This window comes from Parasteatoda tepidariorum, chromosome 8 (assembly GCF_043381705.1).
Source record: "Parasteatoda tepidariorum isolate YZ-2023 chromosome 8, CAS_Ptep_4.0, whole genome shotgun sequence".
Lineage (NCBI taxonomy): Eukaryota > Metazoa > Arthropoda > Arachnida > Araneae > Theridiidae > Parasteatoda > Parasteatoda tepidariorum.
The window spans coordinates 80,756,252-80,770,218 of record NC_092211.1 but is presented as its reverse complement, the minus strand read 5'-3'; the positions used below and the strand labels follow the sequence as shown (position 1 = coordinate 80,770,218).

General features: G+C 30.8%; 2 long non-coding RNA genes across 3 annotated transcripts in view; both read right to left on the bottom strand.

Moving 5' to 3' along the window:
* Positions 1 to 1,565: 1,565 nt before the first annotated feature.
* LOC107451711 (uncharacterized) overlaps positions 1,566 to 13,967 on the bottom strand; it is a 43,182-nt gene continuing 30,780 nt past the window's right edge. Inside the window, exons 3-5 of one of the 2 annotated variants that reach the window (XR_011637459.1) lie at positions 8,312 to 8,522; positions 5,493 to 5,683; positions 1,566 to 2,637 (exon numbers count right to left, since the gene is read on the bottom strand). This is a non-coding gene — a long non-coding RNA (uncharacterized lncRNA). The remainder of the gene's footprint in view (positions 2,638 to 5,492; positions 5,684 to 8,311; positions 8,523 to 13,967) is intronic. The other variant, XR_011637460.1, reaches the window with a different exon arrangement.
* LOC139426232 (uncharacterized) lies at positions 9,633 to 13,046 on the bottom strand. The gene is made up of 3 exons (XR_011637461.1): positions 11,200 to 13,046; positions 9,972 to 10,092; positions 9,633 to 9,885 (listed from the first exon to the last, which is right to left on the bottom strand). It is a non-coding gene; the product is annotated as an uncharacterized lncRNA (long non-coding RNA).

Sequence of the window (13,967 nt, the reverse complement as noted above, 5' to 3'; positions counted from 1 at the left end):
AACCTTGCTGTTAAATAACATCGGTCTGGATGCATGTTTTCTACGATGCTCACCTGGAAAGAGGAAGTCATCATCTGAGTTGCAAGTGGTAGGGATGCCACTCGTAGAGGGTCTGCTTGTTGATGGGATCAGCGGTAGATGGTGAAATGGGTGGTGGCAATTTTGCCAAAATGTGAGCCACGTCCAGATGCGTTTCGAGGTCCCTTAAGGAGAGGAAACTGACCCCACATTTCTGGAAACCCGAACCTCTTAGTAGCGGCAAGAGGCAAAGGGGGGAAGTCATCATCGATGTCAATTAATTTGGCCTGATCACAGTTGACAGGCCTTGGAGCTAGAGGAGACGAGCACGAGGAGAAAGCAGACCAACTAGGCGGCACCAGATCAGGAGGGGAGAGATGATTTACCAACCTCAAGCAGATGATTTACAAGGGAGCCATCGTTCACGTAGTCATTGTTGTATCGTACTTTTAATTTTAAGTGAAGACATTTGCTAGCTGAATTAAATGATAAAATTAATTTTAAATACATCGCGTTGTGTCTTTTAAATTTTATTTCTTAGTACACATAATTTTTTAGATTGTTAACTAGCCATTATCAAAAAGATTCAACATTAATTAATCAAAGGATAAGCTGACCTTAAATAATTAAAACCTAGATGAATTAAAATAAAACAAATTTTAGAAATATACGAAAAGTATTTATTGACTTTAGTAAAATCTAGATTAAATAAAATAGTTACAAAAATTGGACACATGGACTTTGACATATCAGTCCTACTAAATTAAATTAAAACATAATCAAAACTTAAGAACATTAAAGTTAAATTAGGTTAAGGGACTCTGTAAGAGGAAAGAGAAGATCGCTTAGAAAAAAAAATTATTTAATTACCCAACCATAACACTCCATCCGGCAAAAAAGAGAAAGAAATCAAAGATTTTTTTTTTTTTGAATATTTATTCATTTTTTTTTTGGATATTTATTTTGAATATTGCATATTAAATAAATATGTTCTTCAATTCTTCTCCGGTTCCCAGAACCGGGGTTCAAAATGTCTATTCGAAGAGTGTTTATGTGGCAAATTTCCATGTCTAACCTTCTGCAGTAGGTCTCACGTGTTTTACATTTCCGTGTATGTGTGTCAGGGTGATTCGTGATGTGTGTAAGCGTGTCCATCTTTGAACTTTCAGTTGTTGTGAGTTCAACAAGCTCGTCTGCTCGCTTGTTGTAAATTGCAGATGGTTTGATACTCATCTCAGCTTCGATAATGGAATCGAAAACGTTCCTCTCTCGTAAATTGGTTGGCTTCCAGTATCAGGCGCTGCTTTATCAAACTGGAGACGGTGTTGCTGCTAATGGCACCAATAAATCGTTTGAGCGTAGATTTTCATGGCAACGAAACTCTTCGATTCTGATGAATCTATACTCGCTTGGGGATCGGCTGTGTAACAAAATCGAAAATCTGATTGTTTTTTCGGTCCACGAGGTTTTTGCATCTTGACACTTCTTATCTTCCCTAAAAGTCTTCAGGAACTCTTCTGTATTCCTGTTGAATCTGTTAGCGTTTATTTTTCTTCTAAAGTTTATAATTATGGATCTCGTTACGTCGCAACCTTTTTGACCAGTAAAGCCTACAGTCATCAGAGGGTTCAGTTGCACATCTACATTATAAACCAGTTTTTTGCGTTTACTTGGTTGCTTTTAGCTCATGGAAATTCTGGAAAAACTAATGATATTGCCGTGGATTGCAAGCACTTGTATTTTAACCAAGCTTAAAATCACTTTCTTTGAAATGTCTGCTGCAAACCACTTAGGCAATTTTTGGGTTTCCATAATTCATTGGAATTTTCTCCTAGGAAAAAAAGAGCGTTTCTTTTTGGGTAAATACTGTGAGAATGTTAGATACAGTAGGATTTGTTTTTAAAAGGGTACTGGTTTATAAATCGTTGTTCTTTTTGTATATGGGTTGTTTCGAAAACATCTTCACCTAGTTTATATATTTTGAATTCTTGTGAAAATAATAATGGATAAAATATTCGTAAAAAAAAATATTTAAAATTTCAATATTAGAACTTTGAAAAATAATTTCTTGTTATAAATTCATAAATAAAAACAGACCTATCATCTCGTCAAATTTACACTTCACTGGGCAGAATCCATACATCTTAATTTCATCCATTTATCAGAATCTTGTCTCGATGTTTTCTTTTCCATATCTGTCACGAATTATATCGTGTGAAAGTAACGTTGGTGAAACAGTATGAGATCTTCCATAGTGTTTATGCAATTAGTTTCAATCACAGTGCTAGAAACAGCGACAGCAGGTACAGGGATGGTTCTCACGTACAATAAGTCCTCACTAACATTTGTGCATTTAAACAAAGCAATGTTCAAATCCTTTAAGGTCCCCCGGATCGAAGTCAGTTTTCAATTCGCATACTATATTCTTGCCTACCACTTCCGATGCTCGCTTTGGTTGCAGCTTAATCAGCTTAGGCTGGTGCCAGATCTGTAGTCGCTCTGTCGGGCCAGCATGCAGCTTCTTCTTACAGTAGTCCTCGACTGCATGTAAAAGGGCATAAACATGTTTGCAACTAGAAGGTTCTTTTCCAGTCTTCAGGAGCAGCAGGTAGTTAAAATCTGAATAGAAGAAAAGAAATCAATTTGGAATATTAACAATTATGCAACAAGTATTTCAACTAAAATAGCCGATTTCAATAAAACATAGATAAAGTGAAATATTTGATTTAGTTGTTAAACTGTTTTAGTCAAATATTTATATCTTTGCTCAAAAGGAACAGTAAACGATAAAAATCTGAAGTTATCTTTCTTTGGTTGGACTATTGAATAGTTATTATTGTTAAATAAGTTTAACAGTAAAATAATTAAGTTTTAGAAACTGTTTTAATATGCAAATTATATATAAAAAAACTGGTATAATAACTTTGAATTAAAGATGGCATCTAACAATAGTGTATGAATTATCTATTAAACAAAACAGTTTTAATCTCTCTTTCATTCTCTAATAAATTATATTAATAATCCTTTATATTGCACTTGTATTAATATTGTTATTGAGGTTATTTCTGTATCGTGATCTATCACGCCAACTACAATTGATGAGGTGCAAAAGAGATTTCAAACTTGCAATTTTTTATATAAGAAACAAGTAGATGTTTTTGCTTGGGGGGTGGATACGAGTTATATCATTTGGGTTGATCCCTTTGTGTGATGTGTTTTTCAGTTTCTAGCAGTCCTCTGCCCAGGAGTTGGCCAAAACTTGGCAATTATTTTGCTGCAGATCATGATACAGAAATCTACCCAAGTAATTTTCTGTAATCAACCAAAATATGTGTGCAGATGAAACTATTAAAATTAGGCATTTATAAACTCTAAAGATTATAGAGATAAACTCCAAGATTTGTAAATTTCAGTAGCCAACGCAAACTAAACATAAAGATAGAATTGCACACTACTATAAACAATAAAGTTATTTGAATACTTTTCATAACGTAGGTGCAAGCGAAAAAATTACCAATATGAACTCACTAGGAGAATGCAAACTTTTTTTTTCTAATTTTGGCGATGTCTATTAAAAATAATCAAATTAAATACATAAAATTACCTAATTTACTTAAAATTTCCATCATTTGTTATTTTTTTTTTATAAATAATGAAAAAAAACTTATTTTGCAATCAGATGAAATTTTAACTTTACTATTGTAGACAACCTTCTTCTTCATCTCGGCTGACACTGTAGCAAATATTTCTAAGCATTCTCCTTCAATGAATGAAATTTTACTAACAAACTTTTCGTTGAACATCAAAAAACCTTTCTTTTCTTGGTAACTTTTTCTTGGTATTATCAGTTAGAGCTGGAAAATGCTCTGCATTTTCTAAGATCGAGAAACTTGTAAAATCCACCGAATATAATGGATTAAGTATACTTTTCTCTTGGCATATTTTCCGAGTTTTTCAGCATTTAGTTCTACTGAAGCTTATAGCTTTAAAATCGTTTTCAAAGTTGAATAAGCAATACCCCAAAATTTAGCAAGATCAACTTTAGTGCCATGAAATTCTTTATCTTTTTCGGCCAGAGAAAAGCAATTTTGTTTCGACATCCTACTTTCCAGAAAAGAAAGAAAGGGTGACTGCAGTTTCGAAAATGAGAAAAAATGCTATAGCTTTCAAACTCAAACAAAACCGACTGGAAATCTCATTTGGTATGCTATCACAGTAAAATGAGTGAAACCATTTCTCATGGAGGAGAATTGAAGACACGACCACACCTCTCTATTCAAAGTGACTTATCTTGGTACAAACAGCTTGAATTGTGAATAATTTTCTGGAAGGATGGTAATAAGTTCTGGTTAATGGTGTCCATTGAAAGTAATTGTTGTTGGTTTATCCGCTTTGACTGTAGTATATCCATGAGGAAAGTACTTTTTATTCGGTTGATCGAGGATGTGAGCTGAAAAGCATCCCTGTTCTGAATCGAGATCGAAACCAGAACTAGTATTCATATCGCATCCTCGAGGGAGCAGGGTTCGTGTATCCATGTGATGATAATGAAATAATCCTTTAATTAGAGGTAAAGATGTCGTTTATTGATGTGAAGAGTGTTTGTTATCGATATTTGGATGTAGATGAAAAGAATCCATAGCGGAAAACAATAATAATCGAAGGAGAGCTTGGAGAAGTATACAAAGGGGGGTGACGATGATAACGGGAACAGCGTAAGGGAGAAAACGAAACACATCTTGTAGACCGAGACTCCTCCAAGGTTTAACTGGGAATCTCGTATCGCAAATAAACAGCGTCAGTAAGTCATCTAGAGTACATGTGAAACTCGATCATTGTTGACAACTTTTTGATTTTGTTAGAAATTCAGAACAGTAATACTTAAATTTAATTTTTACAATTAGAATTATCAAGACTTTCCAGGTGCGCGGATACCTGTAAATACAGCCAACTAGTAACTGCCAGTTCAATAATAAGACGTAAATAATAGAATAAGACATAAATAATCGTCAAAGATAAAAATCGAACAATACATAGAAATTTAGATGCAAAACACAGCCAGATATTTGCCACCTTATGATGGAAAGTTTTGAAATTACAAAATGCAAATTTAAGAGACATTAATGTTATACCGGAATTGATAATATTTTTGAATAATATGTTACAAGTGAAAGTTTTTTCTCTACTAATTAATTCTATTTTAAGTGTATAAGAAAACTATAAAAATTGAGCTAGTTAATCTTCGGGTAGAACATGAAATATTTTTAAGATTTGAGGGGAAAAAAGAAATATTTAATATGAATAGCAAATGAAATCAAAATATTAGGAATTATAAAGATAACATAGAACGATATGAAAATTATGACAAGGTTTTTTTTTTTAAAAAAAAATTCTAATTATGAAAATACCTAATTATTAAATTCTAATAATTTCAATTATGTCTAATAGCAAGTTCATAAAGAAAATCTACAAACCGAAATTCTTTCACCAGCTATTTGGTCATCAACCAGGAGAAAGTCTTGATTACCAATGGTTTTTGCCCATTGATTTGGATTTCTGCCAAAATGCCTTTGCCCTTACTCTATACATAGATTTACTAGAAGTTTTTAGATTCGGCATACTGACTGCTGTCTCAATGGTCCTGGGTACTTTCCCTATTTCCTCCCTGACAATTATACATCAAATTACGATTCGAATTTTTAAAATAACCGTTTGATAACTAAGAGAGCATTTCTATGAACCTGTACAAAGTTGAGGAATGCATTTACACAGTAAATCCCTAATTAGGACAATTTATAACTAAAAATTGGGTGTTTGCTAATATATAGTTATGTTATTGACCCTCATAGCAATATAATATAACAAACAGTACTACATGTTCATGTTGAGCACAATTTTCCTCTGTAGTTACTGCCGAGTCTATCGCAAATGAGTGTATGTAGTGTATAAAAAACGAAGCTAGATGAAATAAAAGGAACTAAAAATAATAAATATAATTATATAGTTATAAGTACAACAGAAATAAAATTCAATATATTGCAGGAAAATTAAATTTCTTTTGTTTTTAATTGTTATTTCGTGATTAATTTTTGTAGTTTTGCACGAAATCTTGGTATTTATAGCGATCCCATAATAGTTTTGTAATTTATCAATCACACTATCTGTTAACTTCCCTCAGCCCCTTCTTTACTTTTTTAATTTTCTCTTTCGAGACCTTACCCTCTTCTGGACATGGCCGATACATTCAAAATTTTTAACAGTATTCAAACCATAAATGTCCTTTACAGTTTTAAATCCTCTGGAGTCACCGTCCCCATAATATTCCGTATAGCGAAGCTGGCGTACTTCAGAGCTCTCAAAAATTCTGTAAGCACCGACAGACTCCATGCTACCTGCTGATCCCTCGTGATTCCGACATAGATGATTTTTCCTGTCTTTTTTTTCCACTTCTGCCCCATGATCGACAAAGCTGAGACATGACTTCCATGTCCAAAATTTTTCCTGTGTCAATTACTATGCAACTGATGTTCAGAGATGAATAGCCGAGTTTCTGCCAGGTTCCATCTAGGGAAACTCCACAGCTCACAACAGACTTTAGAAGTTTGACATCTAAGACTCCTAAATGTGCTTTTGGACATAAAAGGTAAATTTAGCAAACAGAACAATTTCCTTCCAGCAACGAAACCTTTCCCAATAGGTCGAAGAGCTAAAACTACCAAAGTACTAAGTTCTTATTTGTTCTTATTCTTTTTGCTCGGAGCAAATCCAGTAATAGAAGAACAGTTCTGGAACATTTCACAGAAAAATTGGAGCACAATCCAGTTCGTGAGTCTTCGGTCAAAGTAATATTGTTAGTCAAACAAACTGGGCAGTAAAGAACCATACTACTGACAAGACTCTTACTTCTTGAAATAAGGTCTTGTCCTTTAATTTTGATGTGCTTGCAGTTATAACATCATTAAACTTCGGCGTGTTTGATTGTAAGTTAGTGTACCGATTTCCAGTAAGCTTACCTTTTATTTTTGCTATATAATTCTTCCTTTGACCCATACTTGTCATACTTTAAAGTCAAGAAACAATATCTTTTAGATGAAAAAAAAAAGCTATAAATATTAATTTTCAAGAGCGAGATTCGATAACAAAATGGAATTGTAACCACTGATGCACACATAAACACTTTTTCCTATAATCAAAGTCGTCAATATTTTATAAACAAACTGAATACAAGAGTATCCTCCAGTCAGAATAAGAGAAAGAAAATGTACATACATACAAAGGGCAAGCTTAAAAATTGTAAAATTATGTATCAAAATCTTAACTACTTTCTACTCCTTCACGTAATTGACTACTACTGTATAGCCAGGCGCTTTAAAAGTTAGCATACGTTATTTCTAATTACCATTTAAATAGTATTTTCTTTTTTTTTTATAAATGGTTATATATGTAATAATTTTTAAAAAATGGTATCTTTTAGCCAAGAAGTGTTAAAACAAGACGGTAAGATTACNAAGTCAAAAATTAGTATTATTGATTAAAAAAAAAACAGGATATTTAGAAAATTAGGCTGTGACCTAATGTCACAGTTATATATGTAATAATTTTTAAAAAAAGGTATCTTTTAGCCAAAAAGTGTTAAAACAAGACGGTAAGATTACAATAAAAATACGGTAAATAAAAGCAATCTTTATTCTATAAAGTACTAATACAATAGCGTGTCTCAAAATAGAATCTCCTAGAATAAGTTTTCTAGAGAAAAGAGGTTCAAAATATAAAAATTAAAATTTTTCTTTGAGCTCTAAACTTGTAAAAAAAGTTTAAATTGTTATGCAATAAATTTCATAACACTTTTTGACGGAAAGTGCAATTCAATTTCTTTTAATCGATGCAATAAGCTTTTTATTTACTGTACTAACGCGATGCTGGCTTCTTTATTTATTAAAACTAGATCAGGTCTCAAATCCTGATGCAATTAAGAGCAAGACTTGGTTGCATTACCTAAAACAGTCTTGGGGCTCATTTTCATATACTTTTTTACTTCTTTCTAATCTAAATGTACAAAAATAAAAATTTTAGTATTTATTGATCTCTCGATTTACAAATAAAGAATCTCAATAATATGTTTCATCTGACTCATAAAATTTTGTTGATGGCCAATCTCGGTTGCAAGAAAAAGAAATCCTATCGATTTTGGGGAGCGTGGGTTTCAATTCTTGGGATTCCGCCGTCTGAGAGTGATAAGTTTCCAATTTAGAATTTGATACTTCATACTTACTGTTAGGTGAAACAAACTTACTTATCGGATAGGGTGCCAATTCTCATTAAAACAGCTCACCACAAGTTTTGGGCAAGATGATAGTAGCTTCTCGCATACATCTTGATATAGAGTTTCATATCTCGCATACATCCTGATATAGAGTTTCATTTCGCGCATACGCCATTTTCACCGAGAACTGTCTCGCATTCGTAACTTCCTCTTGAGTCAATTTCGTTTCATCACATGTTACCTACAAGTATATAGTATATTATCTGCAAGTATATAGTATATGCATATAATGCTTCGATTCATAAATCCTGCTCTCAATTTAAAGATTATCGGAAAGCAAAATTAGGCTTCTAAAAATCATACCAAAAGACCGAAGTCTAATGAAAACTTTTGAATTATTGAGTTAAGTCATATGAAATGAAATATTCAAGTGAAATTTATTGGCTAAGATCTGTAATCAAATGTGTAGGTTTCTAATTTGTTGACTTGCGTTCAAAATGTCTTTCTTAGTACATTTGGAAATGTTCTATTACATTGGCGTTTAAATTAGTATACCTCTTTATTTATTCTCCAATAAGGTTTAGATTGAAACATAAATTTCATTACGGCTTAGATAAATTTGAGATCAGATAAATGACAACAAGTTATCAAAATTGTCTTTAGTCTAGCAAATTTTTAAGTCCAGATATTTAAAAAAAAATGCAACAAAACTTCTAAATTATAGTTTTAAAAAAATACTTCACCGGTTAAAAATTTAATAAGGTTTTTTGACAAATTTGTCAAAAATGTTCACACTACCCTATTACTTTTTTCGATACCACACGGCTGATAGTTAACTGTGCGAATACTGTCGAATTTTCTGGTCCATGTATAAAATATTGTTAAGAAAATATTTCACGGGAGTCGCGAGTGATAACAAGCAAGGACTGCAGAACCCTATCACAAGAAAGATGTTTATGCAATTGCCTAGTATATATTATGTAAATTCAGTCAGAGGAATGATACGAATGCAAAAGAGAAAAATCCTTTTTAATTATCTTTTCAATTATCTAAATTTTTTACCTCAACGCTTATTTTTTTTTTCCATGTTTAAAATATGGCATGGTACACCTCTCTTTCAAATGTCCGGAGTGAGTGTAATGGACAAATGGCTAGCGAAGCGTGATCAAATTTCTCCTTAAACACTCCCCTTTCTTTATTCAAAGCAGTTTGTAGTCACTAAATTAAAAAAAGTAGTCAAAAACTGCTCTAGTAATGGTGTAATAAATAGTGAAATAATGTAGTTTTTACACATACTTTGAACAGATTACCTTGAACGAAAGTCATAATAAGAAGTTATACAAGACATTTATGTAGATAATACTTTTAAATGCGTGAAACATATCAGATATACTAAGGAGGAGAAACATAACTTATATATCATATCGACAAAACTGTTAGAATATATTGAAATACCTTTTTTTTTTTAAGCTTTTTCAGGAGATGGAAATCTAAAAATCTTATCCTTATTGTGCTCAAAAAGCGTTGGTCCATTTGCTTTTAATCCATCTTTGAAATGGCACTGGCATATCACATGATTTTTCGAAATTTGAATATCATCTCTCCTATAAAGCAAATTATAATTCTTTACTATTATGCAATTAAAATAACAAAAAAAATTTGAAGTTATATTAAGTTGTAATTAATTTACCTTATATTCCTAATCCATATTTATTGCACCTTTGGATCAGCAGGTGTTCGAAAAATGCGACAGGTGTCTCTCTGGTTATAATGTTTACAACCAGGGGCAATACACATAACCATTTTCAATCCTTTAAATAAATCATCAATAAATTACGAACATATGTTACATTCAACAAAAATTTAAAGTCCATATTCGTGAGTAATGTTTAACAAATTTACATACATACATAATATCATCTAAATTAAATTTATTAGGCTTTATTAAAAATTCTACATATACAAAGAAGATTTCAATTTTGTTTTTTAATTAAAAAGTCTATGTTCTATTACATCATAAACATTTAAATTGTGAGACACATTTAATGGAATGGATAGGAAAATTCATATAATTAAAAATAACCTATATAAATATACTGCAGGAAAAAGTTGAAAGAAAAAAAATTCGCTTTTTTTTTCATTTATTTCAATCAATAATGCATGATTAAATTAATAAAGGCACCTTAACACAGTCAACAAAACGACCTCAATATATTTCTTTACATTACAAAAAATTTAAAAAAGTAGAAAGAAACTCATAATTAGCCTTAAAGAAAAATTAATGTTAAAAGTTGTAACTGCTTTCCACGCCATGTTTAACAAAAATGACAAATATAATATGTTTGTATATACATATGAACCTGTCGAAATGTAAACAAAACTTAAATCACAAGGCTTAGCAATCAGCATTAAATAAAAACGTTTCTATTAATATTAACTAATTTTTTCAGACTCACACCTTCTTAATTTAATAATATGAACTGTTTCTTACCAGAAAAATCCGTTTTCTACTAAAAGAAATCTATTTTTTTATAAAAATACTTGAACACACTAAGAAGCCTATTGAAATAGCATTAAGCTGTGCACAAGCGAGGTTTGTTAGGATACGGTCAGAAGAGGGGGGCGCCACCACTATATCTCCATATACATAATCTGCCTAAGTCTAAAAATTACTGGCAAACACATGTGGTGTTTACATAAAATTATATATATATATGTCATAATCATTGTCATGCCGTGACACACGCAAAAGGTATTTTATTTTATATAATGCTTAGATATGTAAAGCAAGAAAATAAGAACTGTAAAATATCTCAATAGGTATGGGCAAAATATTTTTTAAATAGGCATGTGAAATAAAATTAATAAATGTTTATTATGAAATAAAAATGTTTAAAAAAATAACGTTTTCAACATACTATTACCATCTTCTACCAAAAATATGTAGCAAGTTAATCCCAGGTCAATCAGCTTGTAAGTTCCATCAAAAAATAATATCTCAGGGTACATATCATTTCCTTGTCTTGGATAAAAAGTCCTTCCAGAACGCGATTCCTTTTAGAATATCTACTGAACGTTTGTGAGTTGTTTCTAAAATATTCACAATTTCAAACAGTTTCTTATCTGGAGTTTTATACTTTGCAGCCATATTTGATAAGTCTTTCAGTAGAACTATCTTATCTGTTTTACTCATCAGGTCTGCCTGAAGATGTTTCTTATTTGCCTGCACTTTTAGCACGTGTGCAGCGAAGGCTTTGAATGTGTACTGGTAAACGTCTTTTGGAGGCATGCATTTTGTATATTTTTTCACTTATTTTATGATTTCGCTATTTCAAACAGTTTCTTATCAGGAGTTTTATATTTTACAGCCATATTTGATAAGTTTTTCAGTAGAACTATCCTATCTGTTTTACTCATGAGGTCTGCCTGAAGATGTTTCTTATTTACCTGTACTTTTAGCATGTGTGCAGCGAAAACTTTGAATAAAAGCTGACTGCTACTGTAAAAATGTCAAAAAGCCAAATTAAAGTGAAAATAATTTATTACTAAAATATTCTGGCACTGAGTACAAAACTTTTTAAAAAAAAAATTTTCATTTATACAGTTGATTTATTTATTTATAGTGCATTTGTTTTTATTTTCTTCCTTAATTTTATCCAAAAAAGCTTAAATTGCATTACATTAAGTATGTTATACATTATGTTGACAATGTTAAAATTTCAAGTTTCACACTAGATATTATAAATAATTCATTATAAGTTATCTATTATAGCATGTTCATGAATATGTTTAATAGAAGTTCAAGTACTAAATTATTATTTCAATTATTATTATTAAACGATTCATAATTTGTAAAACATTTGTGGAAAAAAACACTAGTAAATATGCTCAAGTAAAAATAAATGCATTTTTATGTTATATAAATTCTTGTAAAATAATTTTATACATTACTTTAAAAACGCTGTATCAAAAAATTGCAAGCAATAGAAATATTTTACTATAAAAAAAAAATTAGAAATGTCACGACTTACACGCGAGTACATTCTTCTATGCATTACTTTTGTTTTCAATGTATTGAAATTTATAAACGTTCTAAATCAGCATAATAATTTTCAGTCTAGAAGAAACAAATAACGCATAGCAGAGATTGAAATTGTGATAAAAATATTAGATGTAACACACACACACACAAAAATCCAACTTAAAACAGTCCAGCACCATAGCTGGATTTGAGAGGATTTTTTGGGGCACTATCTTCCTCAAGCTTCTCTTGCCTTTTTTCCTTTATTTTTTTTTTGGTTTGCACAGGGAAAGCATACTTATAAGTAATTCATAACTAATCGTAAAGTAAAAAAATATGATGTAACAGATTGTTTGTATTCTTACAGAAACAGAATACATGAATTATAATAAATTTGGAAAATAGAGCAGGTTAATAAATCCAGTAAATAAAATACATAAATCAGTGAAATGGTTTAAAGGGTGAAGAAAAAAAACCTGGCTAACTAATTACAATTTTAGTATGAATTGTTGCAATTACAATATAATATTATCATTGGTACGAAATAATATCAATATTAAAATTAAGGGTTAATCAATTAACAAGATATAAGTGGCTGGAAGGAAAAAAAATGAACACACAAAAAAAAAAAATAGTAAACTTCCATACCATGATACAATAACTATTTTTCCTACACCCTGAATAATAAATCCAAGGAGATGCCATAGAGAAAAAATGAAAACGTGTTAATGATCATACTCATCTTAAAAAGAACTCAATAAAACAAATTTATATATAAATGATTTAATATAAATTTCAACAGATGACAGAAGAAAAAAAAGTTTTTTTAAGAATCAATAAGCAAAGTACACACATCTATGAAATAAATTATAGTAGATCCAGGTAGGCGCCAGAAAAATTTGCTTATACTAAAGACAAAGATGAACCCAATAAATTAATTTACAATTTTGATTTAAGAAAATAATAACATAAAAAAATCAGATATAAACAAAGAAAGGTATCATCGTGATTGTATTTTTATGAACATAAAACTATTTAATTAAAAAAACATACGACTATTTTACATTTTTAAAAACTTATAATTTGGATTATTTTCTATATTTTTTTTGTTTCATTAACTTTGTGCACATCAATGCAATTGGAGCGATCACAAAGAGAAAAAAAAATTCTTGTGATTAAGAAAAAATTAACAATGAGGACAGTGTCTGTGGGTGTTGGTGGTTCATCAGATCCTCCAGATTATCATATACTTCATTCAATGTATTGATATTGATCGTGGACATTGCTGTGTTCTCTAATAAAGAGATGCAGTTAAATAATTCCTCTGAGGGAAGCAATAACCCACCATGAGATTGTAATTTTATCAATTCAGCATAGAAAGGATTAACATCTTAAGAAATTAGGCTGTCTAAACATACTTTTTTCCCTTTCTGGAAACATAGCCAGCAAAATATACTTTATTCTCAAATAATGTATACATAGATTATCATCAGAATTAATGTTGTTATAGGAATGATCGTCTAACGATGACAATTGTGTCTGAGTTTCCGCCAGGTTACCATTACCTTCGATAAGTGTGTTCAACTGAATCATCCATTCTCTTTTTTTATTTTGAGGAATCTAAATCGGTGACAGTCTGAAAGTCAATCAAACTTTGCAGGAGGT